The 14,702-nt window shown below is 43.7% G+C and overlaps 1 pseudogene; it reads right to left on the bottom strand.

The window, feature by feature from the left end:
- Window positions 1-4,648: 4,648 nt before the first annotated feature.
- On the bottom strand, window positions 4,649-5,277 carry LOC148401250 (G protein-coupled receptor 37-like 1; annotated as a pseudogene).
- Window positions 5,278-14,702: the final 9,425 nt, after the last annotated feature.

Genomic DNA, 14,702 nt, shown 5'->3' with positions numbered 1-14,702 from the left:
CTGGCCTTTGGGATTCTGTATACTGCCTGCAGTAATCTACGGGGCAATGCTATAGCCTCGTTAGTCCAGTAAGCAAAATTTTATCCATGCCTATTTGATTTGAGTTTAGAGACAAAGTTAAAGTTTAAACTAATGTAGGGACTATTTGAACTATATGGCATGCACAACAATTTACGAGAGACTTATCGGTCACAGTAAAGGTATCGCGTAATTTTACTTCTGAATAAAAAAAAAAAACATACAAAAGTCAACTCATTTCTTAAAAACCCATTTCTTATCATCCTCCCATAGAGTTTTCCAACGGTAAGACGTCAGCACTTTTTCCGTTGTACGACGTCTTCCATGGTGACCCCTGCTGCCCAGATCACCGTGGCAACTCTGCAGTACATCGCAAATTTGCGCTAATAATTGTAATACGGTCACAATTTCAGGCAAATGTGCAGGACAACTCCAAGACAGTGGGAGCAGAAAGACTAAGCATGTGAACGTGTTACAAATGCAGGAAAGAAGGTCATATCAAGCTTGGTTGTCCAGATTGGAAATGTAAAACTAAGCAGAAAACTCACAAGGCTAAGAGCATGATATGAGAAGAAGAAGAAGATTCATATGAAGCTGCCTTTGTCACTTAGGAAGTACTCTCAACTAACAAATAGCAACAAGGTGAATCCTTGATTGATTCAGGAGCATCAAAGCACATGAAGTGACAAATATATACTTCAAGAATACCAACAGTTTTCAAGTGCACAGTCTGTAAAACTAGGTGATTCAAGATTCAAGAGATTCAAGAGTTTTTATTCACCATGTTTGAGCGTGCCAAACAAGGAATTTGACTTCGGTACATCACAACCTCTGTTCAACATTTAGGTGACTAACACCACTCAGGACATGTGAAAAATGACAAATATTCTCAAACATCCCCTGATCTTAAACTCCCAGGAGGGCAAGGAAAAACTCAAAACTCCAACTAGGGGAAATGAGAAACCTTGAGAAGAGACCACAGATGGGAGGGTCCCTCTTCCAGGATGACCAGGCTGCAATGGATGCAGAGAGGACACATAGTACAAACAGTGTAGACAATTCAAAAAAGTTGTGGAGAGCAGGATGTTATTGCACAGCAATGACTCTGAGACTCTAAGAGTTGTATGAGTTCATCAGAGCAACAGCCTGGGGGAAGAAGCTGTCTCTGTGTCTGCTGGTTTTGGCGTACAGAGCTCTATAACGCCGTCCGGAGGGAAGTAGTTCAAACAGACTGCAACCTGGGTGAGGAGGGTCTGTGGAGATGTTACTTGCACGTTTCCTGGTCCTGGACAGATTTTTTATTCGCCATGTTTGGGCGTGCCAAACAAGGAATTTGACTTCGGTACATCACAGCCTCTGTTCAACAGTTAGGTGACTAACAACACTCAGGACGTGTGAAAAATGACAAATATTCTCAGACATCCCCTGATCTTAAACATGGACTGTTCCTGAGGAAAAAGTGGAGAAAATGAGCATTTTGAAAAAACATACACAGATCAAGCATAATCTTGGCAGAATATTTTCCTTTTGTGACTTCAAGATTTTCCATAGCGTTCACAGTGACGGTCTTTTCTCACGATTGTGACATGCCTTTTATTCTACCTACCACTACATATCATTTATATCATAAATAGAGGCCTGTCACAAAAAAAAAAAATTCCAGACAATTATTTTCCCAAAAACTATCACTCTAAATGATATAGGCCACAAGCTATATTTTGTAACGTGATATTTTGTTCCAATATCTGGGTAAGACAACCTCTTTAAATATTCATATAGAGAGTTTTACAGTTAATATATAGAGTTTCCACACAAAACAATGTGCAGGTTTTGAGTAATTCAACCACATAGTAAAACTATTTTGTTTTAACTCTGAATAATTGATGCTGATGTGACCTATTTCTTCATGTTTTGACCAAACAGCGCATATTTTTTACAGTTTCAGTGTAAACAAAGATGGTGTTGCCCGCCGTATCGGTGTTTTTCATCACTCAATTACAATCACAATCGAGTGTGCTGCATGTACATTTTGGACCACTGCAGCGAGAACACATATTGCACCGAAAGTAACGTAGGACACACACACAAAGATCGCCACAGAGTGGATAGTGCTGAACGATAGATAGGCTAATATCCTGTTGCCGGCATCTGTGAGCTGCAAACCTTGTTACAAGTTCATCACAAACCAGCGTCAATTGTTTTATGCCAAAAAAGACTGCTTAAAAAGGAAGATCTACCACCTTTAAGTGGTGATTACATTTGTATTTGTGACTGAATTGTGTTGATTAACCAAATACGAGGTTGAGATGTCATGTCCTGAATCAAATTTAGTTGAAAATAATTTTTTGTGTGTTTATGTGTGTGTGTGATTGTGCGTGCGTGCGTGTATGCGGGTGCGTGTGTATCAGTCTTTTTCTATCTGTGACTATGAAAATAAATGGCACATGCACTTTACAGACTTTCTTATAGAAAAAGAAAAATCAATGGCCAAACTGGGGACCAAACTGAGACAAAATAAACTTGGTCTTGGAAGACTTGATATTTGAACACCAGCATGTAAGCAGGAGTGACAGGCTACCACGCTGTGTGTGTGTGTGTGTGTGTGCGTGTGCGTGTGCGTGTGCTTGTGTGTGTGTGTGTGTGTGTTTGTGTGTGGTGTGGTTCTGCAATAGACAGAAATACAGCATGTAAGTCAATGCGGGCAGGTGGGATGGACAGACAGACAGAGAGAGAGAGAGAGAGAGAGAGAGAGAGAGATACTTTATTGATCTGTCTTTGAGAATGTTTTCTCAAATTCATTGAATTTCTGTAACACGTCATTCTTCTGTCTCATGGAGTATACTTTGCAGCAACTCGAGTAGTCATCTATGAGGGTGTATTCAGACCAGAAAAGTCCTTTAGTCCGCATGTTTGGTCCGGCCCAAAAGCAGACTCAATTTTTTTCGTTTGGTGCAGTTCCTATTCAGTATACACATCCACACTTGTGACGATCTGTGCTCCCATTGGACAGCAATGACCAGGGCGGCACACAGAGCACAGACCCGCAAAAAACATGCGAGTCCTACGCGCTGCGTTCCTGCTCTGCATATTTGTGCTGTTGGTCCGTATCTTCGCTGTTTGTATTCACACCAAAAGCAAACTGCACCAGAATTCGTTTGGAAGGGAACCAAGACCACTTGAAAATGTGGGTCTCGGTCCTTTTCTTAAGTCCGCACCAGGATTCGTTTACGTGTATTCACACCTGAACAAAAGGTCTGGACAAGCGGTACAATGGAACCCTGGTCTGTTTAAAGCAGACCAAACAGTCAGGTCTGAATACACCCTGAACGTCACAAAATATTTTGCTCCAACAAATCGATTCAGTCTGCACGGGACCACAGACATCACTACAGTATGAATTAGCTGTATTCTGCGTTTGGAGTGTATTCGTCCAATCAACTTGATGGACGTTTGGCCAGCTTCCCTTCCACACACCCGTCACAGAAAAGAACCTGTCTGGAGAGAAGTCCACTCCTCATTTACTTCCTTCAGCTTGCAGTTGTGTGTCAGGGATTGGTGCCACAGACTAGCTGCAAGTGCTGCACCGTAACTGACAGGTACAGCTCTTTCAACACCCAGCGGAGCAGCAGTCCATCAGCTCTTTTAGTTCTGGCTCCAAGGAGAGTGCCATTTTCTCCACGTTTGTACAATAAGACTTCTTGAACTGCACTGTATTTCATTTTTGGGTAGCAGCTCCCACTGAGAACACATTCCCAGCTAGCTTTGGAACATAGAGAACATCATACATCTTGACATGTTTTGCATCACTTAGTGTGAAGATCATTTTCGAATTGACATTTCCTATTCCAAGTTCAACCACCCGACCGTCATCTATCCAAGACTTGTACCTGTCCAGGACCAGGAAACGTGCAAGTAACATCTCCACAGACCCTTCTCACCCAGGTTGCAGTCTGTTTGAACTACGTACTTCCCTCCGGACGGCGTTATAGAGCTCTGTACGCCAAAACCAGCAGACACAGAGACAGCTTCTTCCCGCAGGCTGTTGCTCTGATGAACTCATACAACTCTTAGAGTCTCAGAGTCATTGCTGTGCAATAACATCCTGCTCTCCACAATTTTTTTGAATTGTCTACACTGTTTGTACTATGTGTCCTCTCTGCATCCATTGCAGCCTGGTCATCCTGGAAGAGGGACCCTCCCATCTGTGGTCTCTTCTCAAGGTTTCTCATTTCCCCTAGTTGGAGTTTTGAGTTTTTCCTTGCCCTCCTGGGAGTTTAAGATCAGGGGATGTTTGAGAATATTTGTCATTTTTCACATGTCCTGAGTGGTGTTAGTCACCTAAATGTTGAACAGAGGCTGTGATGTACCGAAGTCAAATTCCTTGTTTGGCACGCCCAAACATGGCGAATAAAAAATCTTGAATCTTGAATGTTCTATTGGTGCTTACAAAAGAATGGGCAAGGCTAGAAGTCCTTTTTAGATGACAATAGGAGATTCTACTATTTCTTTTGGTAGGTATGGTGCTTATAATGTCACAGAACATTGTATATACTGTAGGCCTTAAAAAAGCACTGCTTTAAAAATATCTGGCAATGAATTAATTCATTAGCACTGAATCATGCGAGAAAAATAAATCATGACAACACGCACCCTGCGTGTTTTCATGATGATTTAATTTCAGAGTTGGCCAAACCTTCCAAAGCCCCACCTACCTTTACGTAAGGCACTAATCGGCAGGTAATGTTAGGGAGGATGCGGCGGTATGACAACCAGTTGACGAGTTCCACAGACAGGCACATCAGCAGCAACAGGAAGTCCCAGAATGCAATGCTGGCCAGCAGATAGTTCCAGGCTGACCTCATGTAGAAGTTATTAAACACAATGCACATGACTGCCATGTTGCCCACCACACCCACCACCTGCAGCAAGCCAGCCGCCAGCACAATGGAATAGGTGATGTAGGAGCTGTGCCTCAGCGAGTAGAAAGGATTAAAGAGTCCAGGGGGGTGGTCTTGAGTGGCATCCACTGTATGTTATGTTCATGAGTTGGGTGACTTGGGTCGATGTCACTAAGTCTTTTTCAAAAGACTGTCCGAAGGTGGATTGCTGGACCTCCTCATCAGCCTCGTGAGCCAAGCACCGGTGCTGCTCCAGATCTACATCCAGTACCTCTGGGACAGTGGACACATTAAGAGTTGTGGTGGCTGCAAAAATCTGCCACAGAAACAGAACATGGACCAAAGTGAAAGGTGATGCCATGGTAGAAGATCTGAAGAGTCCAAGCAGAGAGTTCAGGATTCACCACATAGTTCCAAAGTTAACTTTACAAATGATCTTTCTTGTTTTTAGGTCTTCACGTGTTCATAGTTGGACCTCACCAAGTCAAGAAGACGGATGGAACATGGTGATTCAGCTGATGGATGGTGGCAGAGGGGGGGGGGGGTCCTACAGCCAGTGGCACGGCTGCTGCGTCTAGGATGAACGCAGCAGAGTTAATGAACGTATTGCAAGACGTCTGTGGGACCAACAGCACAAGCGTGTGCAGACCCGCACACAATTCACCTTCTGCTGCTCCCTGCTGCTCATTCAGGTGAAAACTGCCATTCAAAAAGCTAGTTCTCGCCTGTTCTGTTAAACGATAGCAGTGAGATCATGACGATACAGCACACCCAAGCTTCATAGTTAATGTGTCAATCAAACATAAACATGTCTATAACAAGTGTGAAGAAATAAAGAACATGTCAATGACAGGTGTCAATCATGAACATATGTATGTATGTGGCAAATGTAATACAATTGTGTACTGTATGTCTACGAAAACTGTCAATCATGTGCATATAACTTCAGCAATGTTTTCAAATTAAAGAAGTGGTTCTGAACCTTTTTTTACACCTGATCAGTACAAAGCATTTACAAATAAATGAATAAATAAATAAGACTTAAAACAGATGCCTGATTTATTCAAACAGATATATTAAATGGAACTCAATTTGTTGGCCTATCGTAGAATCATGTTAAAATGGAAAGTTATACCTGAAAAAAGAAAGAAAAAAATAATTATTAGTAAAGATTTGTGCACATAAAAAAATAGCAAGAAGTGTGCGAGATCGGACAGTACAGCCAAATGCAAAGTGAAGCAGTCTTTATTGTGGAGGGAGAGGGGAACGTTGGAGGGCTGAAGCGTCGAACGGTGGAGGCTGCGGTCGTCGGGCGTGGATAGCTGGATGGCAAGCCAGGGGAAGGAGCTGGCGGCTGGACTTCGCGCTGGCGAGGACTGTACGTGGCGGACGGGTGATCTCCAAGGAGAGTAACTGCGGACTGACAAGGTAGCACTGGACAGAAAGGAGCAGCACAGAATCATAAAGAAACGGAGAGTCAAGCTTACAAGGACCGGTGTGCACGGAGATATCACAAGACAAGCCGACAAGCATTGTCGTGCTGGCCGCGCTAATATAGCGCTCCCAATGTGTGACAGCGATCCTGGTGATAAGGGGGCATGGCTGGATGACACCGGCGCGTGACAGAACCCTCCCCCCCGTCCCCCACAAGGGACGGCTCATGACGACCCCAGGAACAGCCCACCCCAACACCGAACGGGCAGGTGGGGTGGACTCCATCAAAGCATCCGAATCGGCAGCCGACGCCGAAGCAGCTGACGCGGGCGCAGGAGGCGGTGAGACCGGGGCGCGGTGCAGCGACGGACCTTCCCCACAGGCCATATCCCTCCGACACGGACGCCCTCGCCGGGGGCCCGGATGGAGGCGGTGGAACTCCGTGACGAGTGAGGGGTCGAGGATCCAGCGACTCGGCACCCAGGAGCGGTGCGAATCATCGTACCTCCCAATCGACGAGGTACTGGAGCCCGTGGCTACAACGCCTCAACCGGAGCAACGAGCGGACGGTGTAAACCGGCACTCCCTCGACGAGCTGAGGCGGCGGAGGAGCAGCTGCCGCCGCCAAGGGGCTCTCAAACACGGGTCTCACCCGAGAGACGTGGAACGTGGGATGGAGCTAGGAAGGTGCAGACAATCAGTAGCATCGCTCGCTCCACTGCCGAACGCCTCCCACCCCTCAGTCCAGCATCGGGTTGTGCAGCCGAAGTCAGGGAAGCCCCAAGATGAGCCGCTGCTCTGGGAGAGTCAGGAGAAAAAACTGAATCGTCTCATGGTGATTGCCCGAAAGAAGTAACCTGACTGGCTCCGTGAAGGAAGTCACCTCGCCAATCAGCCGACCGTCAATGGCATGAGCGGGGATTGACGAGCTCAGGGGCAGGTACTTGATCTCCCTCTGACTTTCCAAACTGATGTCCATGATATTACCTTCCACTCTGGAATCCACCAAGGCTGCCACGTTGTGGTCGCCCGCCGCAAACTGGATGCGTGCTTGTAGCGTGAGTGAGCTGGAACTCGAACGGGAACCGGGAGAGCAGATGTTAGTCGAGCTCATGTCAAGATGATGCGAGTGCTGCAGGGGAAAAAACAAAAACACCCCCGACGCCGCGCGAGCTCTGGACTTTTAACGGACATCTGACTGCCCGATGGCCACCCTCCCCACAGTACAGGTACCGCCCTTGCATGAGCCGTCGGCGGTGTTCCTCCACGGGAAGGCGGGCTCACCCCTATTCCCTCGGCTCGGTGGGCGGGGCGGTGATGAAAGCTGAACGGACGAAGAAGGGTGGCTGCGCGGGCTGCTAGATAGATAGATAGATAGATAGATAGATAGATAGATAGATAGATAGATAGATAGATAGATAGATAGATAGATAGATAGATAGATAGATAGATAGATAGATAGATAATCACGTAATTTCGAGTAGGACTTGTTACGTATGCTGTAGTGTGCGGTGTTAATGCAATACTGTGGATGCCAACAACCATAAAAAAAGAAGGTCCGTGAAGTCTATCAGTGTGTGTTGTTCGCAGTGAAAACATGAACAAAATAATTCGTGCCTCCATAATATTCCTTGGTAACGGACACAAAACGAAGTCATGGGGAAATTTTTCGATATCTGGTTGGAGGATGCTATATTCAAAGGCTCACAGCGACCAAACACCATTCAGAGATTGCCAATGAGGGCATAGGAGAGAGCTTCCGCAATATGTTTAATGACTCAGAAATAGCAAAAAGCTTTGTGTGCGGTGTCATATCTGCACTTATTATATTAAAGTGACCGGCTTCCCATTAAAGGGTTGAATAAGCCGGGGGTGAAGGGACTCGTCCGAATTCTAACCACCTTTATTAACTTAATTCTAAATGAATCAATATAATCTCTTTATGACGCCAATCCCTTTGAAGTCAAACGACGCTCGTGCCGAGTAACTTAAAATTTAGACACGTCGTCAGAATAACCGTGCCATACTGATGGCTCCCTTCTGTGATTTGAGGCTTTTGTTAAAATTCGGATATATTTAGATGTCTTTGTTAAGACCTCAGTGATTCGTTATTTACACTAGCGCGCATTTGCCCTAGCTGAGCTTAAGATAACTATTTCGTACCACATCTGACAATACCTCATGTTAAGGATTAAAGCTGTCTTCACTTTAAAAAGAACTGAACGGATTTAAAGAATGACTATGATAGGGAAATAAAGGAAATTTAAAGTTCTAATTACTGCATATAAAAAGCATGGTTAACATAGTTAATACAAAATAATAGATAACAGAATTAAGGATTAAGAAAAAATTTAATGAATAAGCAAGAAAAGGAATTAAAAGTTGAAAAAAAAACAATAATTCCACTTACCCATCTCAGAACAAAAGAGGAGACAAACGGTCTAAAATCCTATTTGGTTGAACAAGTCGAGTTGAACAAGGCTCTCCTTTGTTCCAAAATCTGAATTCTGTTTAAAAAGAGGAAATGTTAGCATGGTGCTCACTAACTTATTTTGCAAGAACCACACGGGAGACAGCATGTCCTTTTAAGCACTTGCAAGTGGAGAGTCATTTGTCACTGTGCATACAGCGATGATCGAATGAGGTCTGACTCAGGCCTCTTGCAAGAGTATTTTTATTGAGAGAAACAGGGTGGGGGTGAGAGTGGACAGGATGGGGGTGAAACCCCTGGCCTCTGATCAAATCATAGCAGGGGGTGTTTTATGATGTTGTGTAAACAGAACAACTTTGATTGCGTCCTCTGGAGCTGGTCAATCACTTCAAAGGATCTTAGCACTTTGTTCTGCTACTTTGTTAAGACAGGACACGTTTGGTTAATTATTACAGGTTACATTCCAACATACATAAGTATAGGATCAAACTAATCTATCAACCCTAACAGGAAAGGTCTGCCGACGAGGAGATTAGCCAACGCCGTTACATTGGCGTCTTCCCCTTTCTGCCCGAAGGGGCTGTGTCCTCTGCCTTCCTCGAAGCTTAAAATTTGACGAAGTTCAATTCGAAGCTTAAAATTTGACAAAGTCCAATTCGAAGACTCTGGAAATTCATCTTAGTAGATTTTGGTCCAATCTCAAAAAGAATGAAAAATCCATCTTCGTCTAAACGGGGTCCTTTATTCTGGGCAGCAACAGGGCCATTACCCTGACCAGGAAGAGCAGCCTCGCTCTGTGTCAGCACGACATTTTTATAGGCTTCCCTTGCACGTGACTTCCCCTATAGGTCTCCCTGCATGTGACGGGGCTTTCCCTGTAGGCCTCTATAGGTCCCCATAGGTTCCCATAGGTCCTACACCTATAGTTTGTACAAAAAATAGACTGCAGCTGCATCCTCGACCGGATGAGGTGACCTCTGGGTCAGGCTCATGCGTGGGATCACAGTCTTCACCTGACTGTCAGCTGGGAACCACTGGTTGCCTTGGCAACTTTGATCAAACCAGAGAGCATTGTGCATGACTGTTCTCTGCTGCTGTTTCCTGTTTTGCTCGTTCTTTCACTATTAGCCCTTGATGTCTCCTCTCAACTTAATACATTCAGGTATGGATGGAACACCAATGTTAAATACAGGTTGGATAAAACATTGCAACATTAATAACATATATCTTGTCTAGTAAAGATCAATCTTAACACATAATCATACTTAACCATAATAATGAGTTTTTCTAACTTTAACTAATATATTGATATTGCTCAAGCTGTTACATCTTAAAATTATGTCATAGCGAACTCATATTCCAAAATTGTGTGTTGCTACGTGTTTGAACAGGTCGTGTCCTCCCAATTGCTAACAATGTATTAGATTTGTTAGTTTCCATCAGGTCACCCCTATGTCAAGCTTTAACCCCATCTTCTGGTGTAATTTTGGAACTACATGTTTTGGGATAGCCAATGTGCCTGGGCCAAATTCAATACCAAATTTTACACCATCTCGTACCACCATGCCACTTGACAGCGGCAATGACAACTACGTAATCAAGTTTTGTTTAGCGCCATACTTCAAGAAGAAGCCAGTTACGAGTGTCAACAAAGCTGGACCATTCGTCCTCATGTTCAAAACAGATGCAACATTGCAATAAAATAATGCAAACTGCTACCGCTATTGTTGGGGAGCCTGAGGACTGTTTGCTCGGATGGTTATGCTCTTTTCGCCCCCGGGTGTCGGTCAGAACACAAGAGGGAAGACGTGGTTCAGTTTTGATTGCTTTACTGAATTATTGGCAAAAAAGTAACAGGCACTGTGGCCCATAGGGGCATACAGGCAAACTGGCAAAAGGGTATAGGCACACGTTTTGTCGTAAGGATGTGAGAGCAGGTGTGTGTAGTGCAGGGGTCACCAACCTTTCTTAAACCGAGAGCTACTTCCTGGGCACTGATTAAGGCAAAGGGCTACCAGTTTGACACACACACACACTTCTGAAATAGCCAATTTGCTCAATTTAGCTTTCGCTATGTGTTATTATTGTCATTTCCAGTTCACATGTAAGTGTGATTTTAACAAGAATAGCAAAAATACAGTCAAACCTCGGTTTTCGACCACAATTCGTTCTAGAAGGCGGTTCGAGAAGCGAATCGCTCGGATTACGAATCTTTTTTTGCCATTACAAATCATAGAAAAAATGTTAGTCCGTTCCAAGACTTAAAAAACATTTTTTTTCATTTGCGCATTTTTGTCCGATTGCGCAACTGCAGTGCACCACCCACCGCGCAACTGCACCGCGCTGGTCGCATTATTGTGACACAGCCGTCGCTGAAATTTAGAAAATATTTTTAAAGTCCTGATGTACTTTCCAAAATTTAAGTGGACCTCAGTGCGCAGGGAGCTTAATTTGGTCTGATCGTGCAACCGTAGCGCGTGGGGCGCTCCCTGTCGCATTGCTTTAAGAGCGTCTTTGTGTTTTAGGATGGCTTTACTGCTCCCACTTGGTTTCTTTGGAGGCATGATTAGGGGTTAATACAATCCTCAAAGTAACGAAAATACAATAACTACGGAGTCAGTCGGCATCCGGGCTGCGCGGTCGGGTTTTCTCGGGTCCTCCCGGCTCATCTCGCGAGGTTCGACCTCCGAATTTTGTTCAACAACCGAAGCAAAAAACAATCTCGAATTCCGATTTGTTCGAGAACCGGGACGTTCGGAAACCGAGGTTTGACTGTAAAATAAATAGATGCAGCTCGCTGACAAGCGCCGCTATTTGAGCTAATTTTAGAACAGTCCTGCGGGCGACTCATGCGGTCCTCACGGGCTACCTGATGCCCGCGGGCACCGTGTTGGTGACCCCTGGTGTAGTGTATATGGGTGAGTCATTGGGTGTGTCTGTGTGTGGTGTGTGTGAGTGTGCGCGTGCGCGTGTGTGTGTACGTGCGCTTGCTTGTGTGCTGGCTCCCAGAGGTACACGGTGACAGAGAAGAGGGAAAAATCAGGAGTGAATATTGATGATGTAGTATGTAGTAAACAAAAATGCATTCAAATGACCATTAATGGATTCTGACAAAAACTATTTTGTCCTATTTTTCTTATCAACTAATAAGTTGATATAGTAATTGCCGTGACAGGCCTACACATATATACATACTCTCTTTGACTGTGGGGAGCCTAAGCTTGCCCAACAGCATGTTGCGCTCTCATAATTGAATGAATCAATTTTATTTCGAGCTTAAAAACAGGAAAAGATATCAGTAAAATGTAAAAGGAAAAAAGAAAACAGGACAATAACAAAATGTCCCAAGTAAGTCGTAAATAACTTAAACAACAACAATTAGGACAGCTCGAAAAGGAGTAGGAAGAAGTTAAGGAACTTTTCCAACTTTTCGAATGTCCCGGTTCACGAACAAATCGGAAATCGAAGGAAAAATTCAAGATTTTTTTGCTTCGGTTGTCGAACAAAATTCAGAGGTCGAACCTTGCGAGATGAGCCGAGAGGACCCGAGTTGCGCGGTCGGCGGCGCGCTACAGTTGCGCATTCGGCGGTGCATGCAGTTACGCGTTCGGCAGTGCGCTGCAGTTGCGCGATGCGACAAAATGAAGCTCCCTCGCACTGAGGTCCACTTAAATTTTGGAAAGTACATCAGGACTTTAAAAAATTCAGCGACGGCTCTGTCACCATAATGCGACCAGCGCGGTGCAGTTGTGCGATCGGCGGCGCGCTACGGTTGCGCGTTTGGCGGTGCGCTGCAGTTGCGCGATTGGACAAAAATGCGCAAATGAAAAAATGCTTAAAAAAGGCGTTTTTTTTTTGTCTTGGAACGGAATTTTTTTTTTTCCAAAATAGATTCGGAATTCGAACGATTCGCTTCTCGAACCGCCTTCTGGAACGGATTGTGGTCGAAAACTGAGGTTTGACTGTATATATTATTATATTGTATATACATTTCCAATATTCAATTTGCCATACATCAGCTGTATTCAGTCATATTACCATATTTATAACACTATATATCCATATTCAATACTCAATATACTACCATATTTATAACACTACATATCCATATTCAATCATCAATATACTACCATATTTATAACACTACATATCCATATTCAATAATCAATATACTACCATATTTATAACACTATATATCCATATACAATAATCAATATACTACTGTCAGGTATTTTCTCTGACTGAATATCTGTATAAAAGAAAAGGATCAGCAAACAAAACAAGTGAGGCAGAATATTGAGTTTTTTCTCGCGAGGAGTGCATCCAGATTTACAGCAATCTGACTACACTAAAAATCTGTTTGCACTCTTCGCTCTTTTTATTTGGAATGCCCTACCCACAATGTGAGACTAGCCCCTAATAGGTGGGGAGAAGGCGTGGGGTTTGTCTCAGAGAAGAAACGAGATTCTATGTGAAACAAGAAGTCACAGACAAGATGTCATGAGAAATGAAAGTAATGCAAGGACAAAATGCTATGTGAAACAAGAAGTCACAGACAAGACGCCATGAGAAAAGAATGCAAGGACAGAATGCCTTGTGCAGACATCAACAAAATGGATTGAGCTATCAACAACTTTCTTGGATTCCCAGAGGTGTAGAAGGTCAGGAAGCTCCAGACAGCATCGTTTGACTTGTTGTTGACTGGTGGACGTCTGCAAGGCGAAACAGCAAGCATTCTGTGCAATAATCTTATTAATAAGTACTCATTAGGGAACGCATGATAACATATAGATACAATTTATCTTACAACTACCATATTTACACAACTATCAACATACTAGCATATTTATATCATACCACACATTTCGCCATATCAATACCACATTTATATAATACTAGATTTGACTACTCTCATATTTATATTTACAGATATATATACCATAATTATATACAATACACATTACCATACTTATGCAATAATATATAATAATCATGTACCATACATATTTCTATACCTATGTACTTGTGAGGGATCGGACAGTACAGCCAAATGCAAGTGAAGCAGTCTTTATTGTGGAGGGAGAAGGGAACGCTGGGGAGCTGAAGCGGCGATCGGGCGAGGCTGCGCTCGTCGGGGGGTGGTTAGCTGGATGGCAAGCCAGGTGAAGGAACTGTCGGTTGAGCTTCGCACTGGCGAGGACTAGACGTGGCAGACAGGTGATCTCTAAGCAGAGCAGCTGTGGAAGGGACTGGTGTGCGCGCAGACATCACGAGACAAGCTGACATGAATTGTTGTGCTGGTCGCGCTAATATAGCGCTTCCAATCAGCCCGTGACAGGTGACAGCGATCGCGGTGACAAGGGGGCGTGGCTGGACGACACCGGTGCGTGACAGTACTAATATACCATAATTATATGCCACACACATTATTATACTTATGTAATATGCACAATAATCAGAACAATAGCAACATATGTACTAATATGCAATAATCAAAATGATCAATAATATTCAATGATATAATCATCAATACATTATAATCAATACCTTATTTATATAATAACACAGGTAGGACTGTTTTACAATACCCATGCTACCCCTCTTCCCTGTATTTGGCCCACATCGATACTGTGTATTTATTTTTAAATTGGTTGATGGCTGGGCATTGTTTCATTTCCGTGCTAAGGCTGTACCATAGCTTCACTCCGTAAATTGTTATGCAATGTTTTTTGATTGTGGTCCGGCAATTTTGTAACCTCCTCTTATATCATGAAACCTTGAAACCATGAAATATGTAGTTTTGGCGATGAATTATTCCTGGCTTTATACATGAATTGTGTTGTCATTAAATCTATGGTACCTTGCAATTTGATTACTTTTGACTTTATGAATAATGGATTGGTATGTTCAATGTAACCGAC

The sequence above is a fragment of the Syngnathus floridae genome, chromosome 2 (genome assembly GCF_059516105.1).
Source record: "Syngnathus floridae isolate MCC-2025c chromosome 2, RoL_Sflo_1.0, whole genome shotgun sequence".
Classification (NCBI taxonomy): Eukaryota; Metazoa; Chordata; class Actinopteri; order Syngnathiformes; family Syngnathidae; genus Syngnathus; species Syngnathus floridae.
The sequence above is the reverse complement of the archived record's forward strand: the minus strand, read 5'-3'. Positions and strand labels throughout refer to the sequence as shown.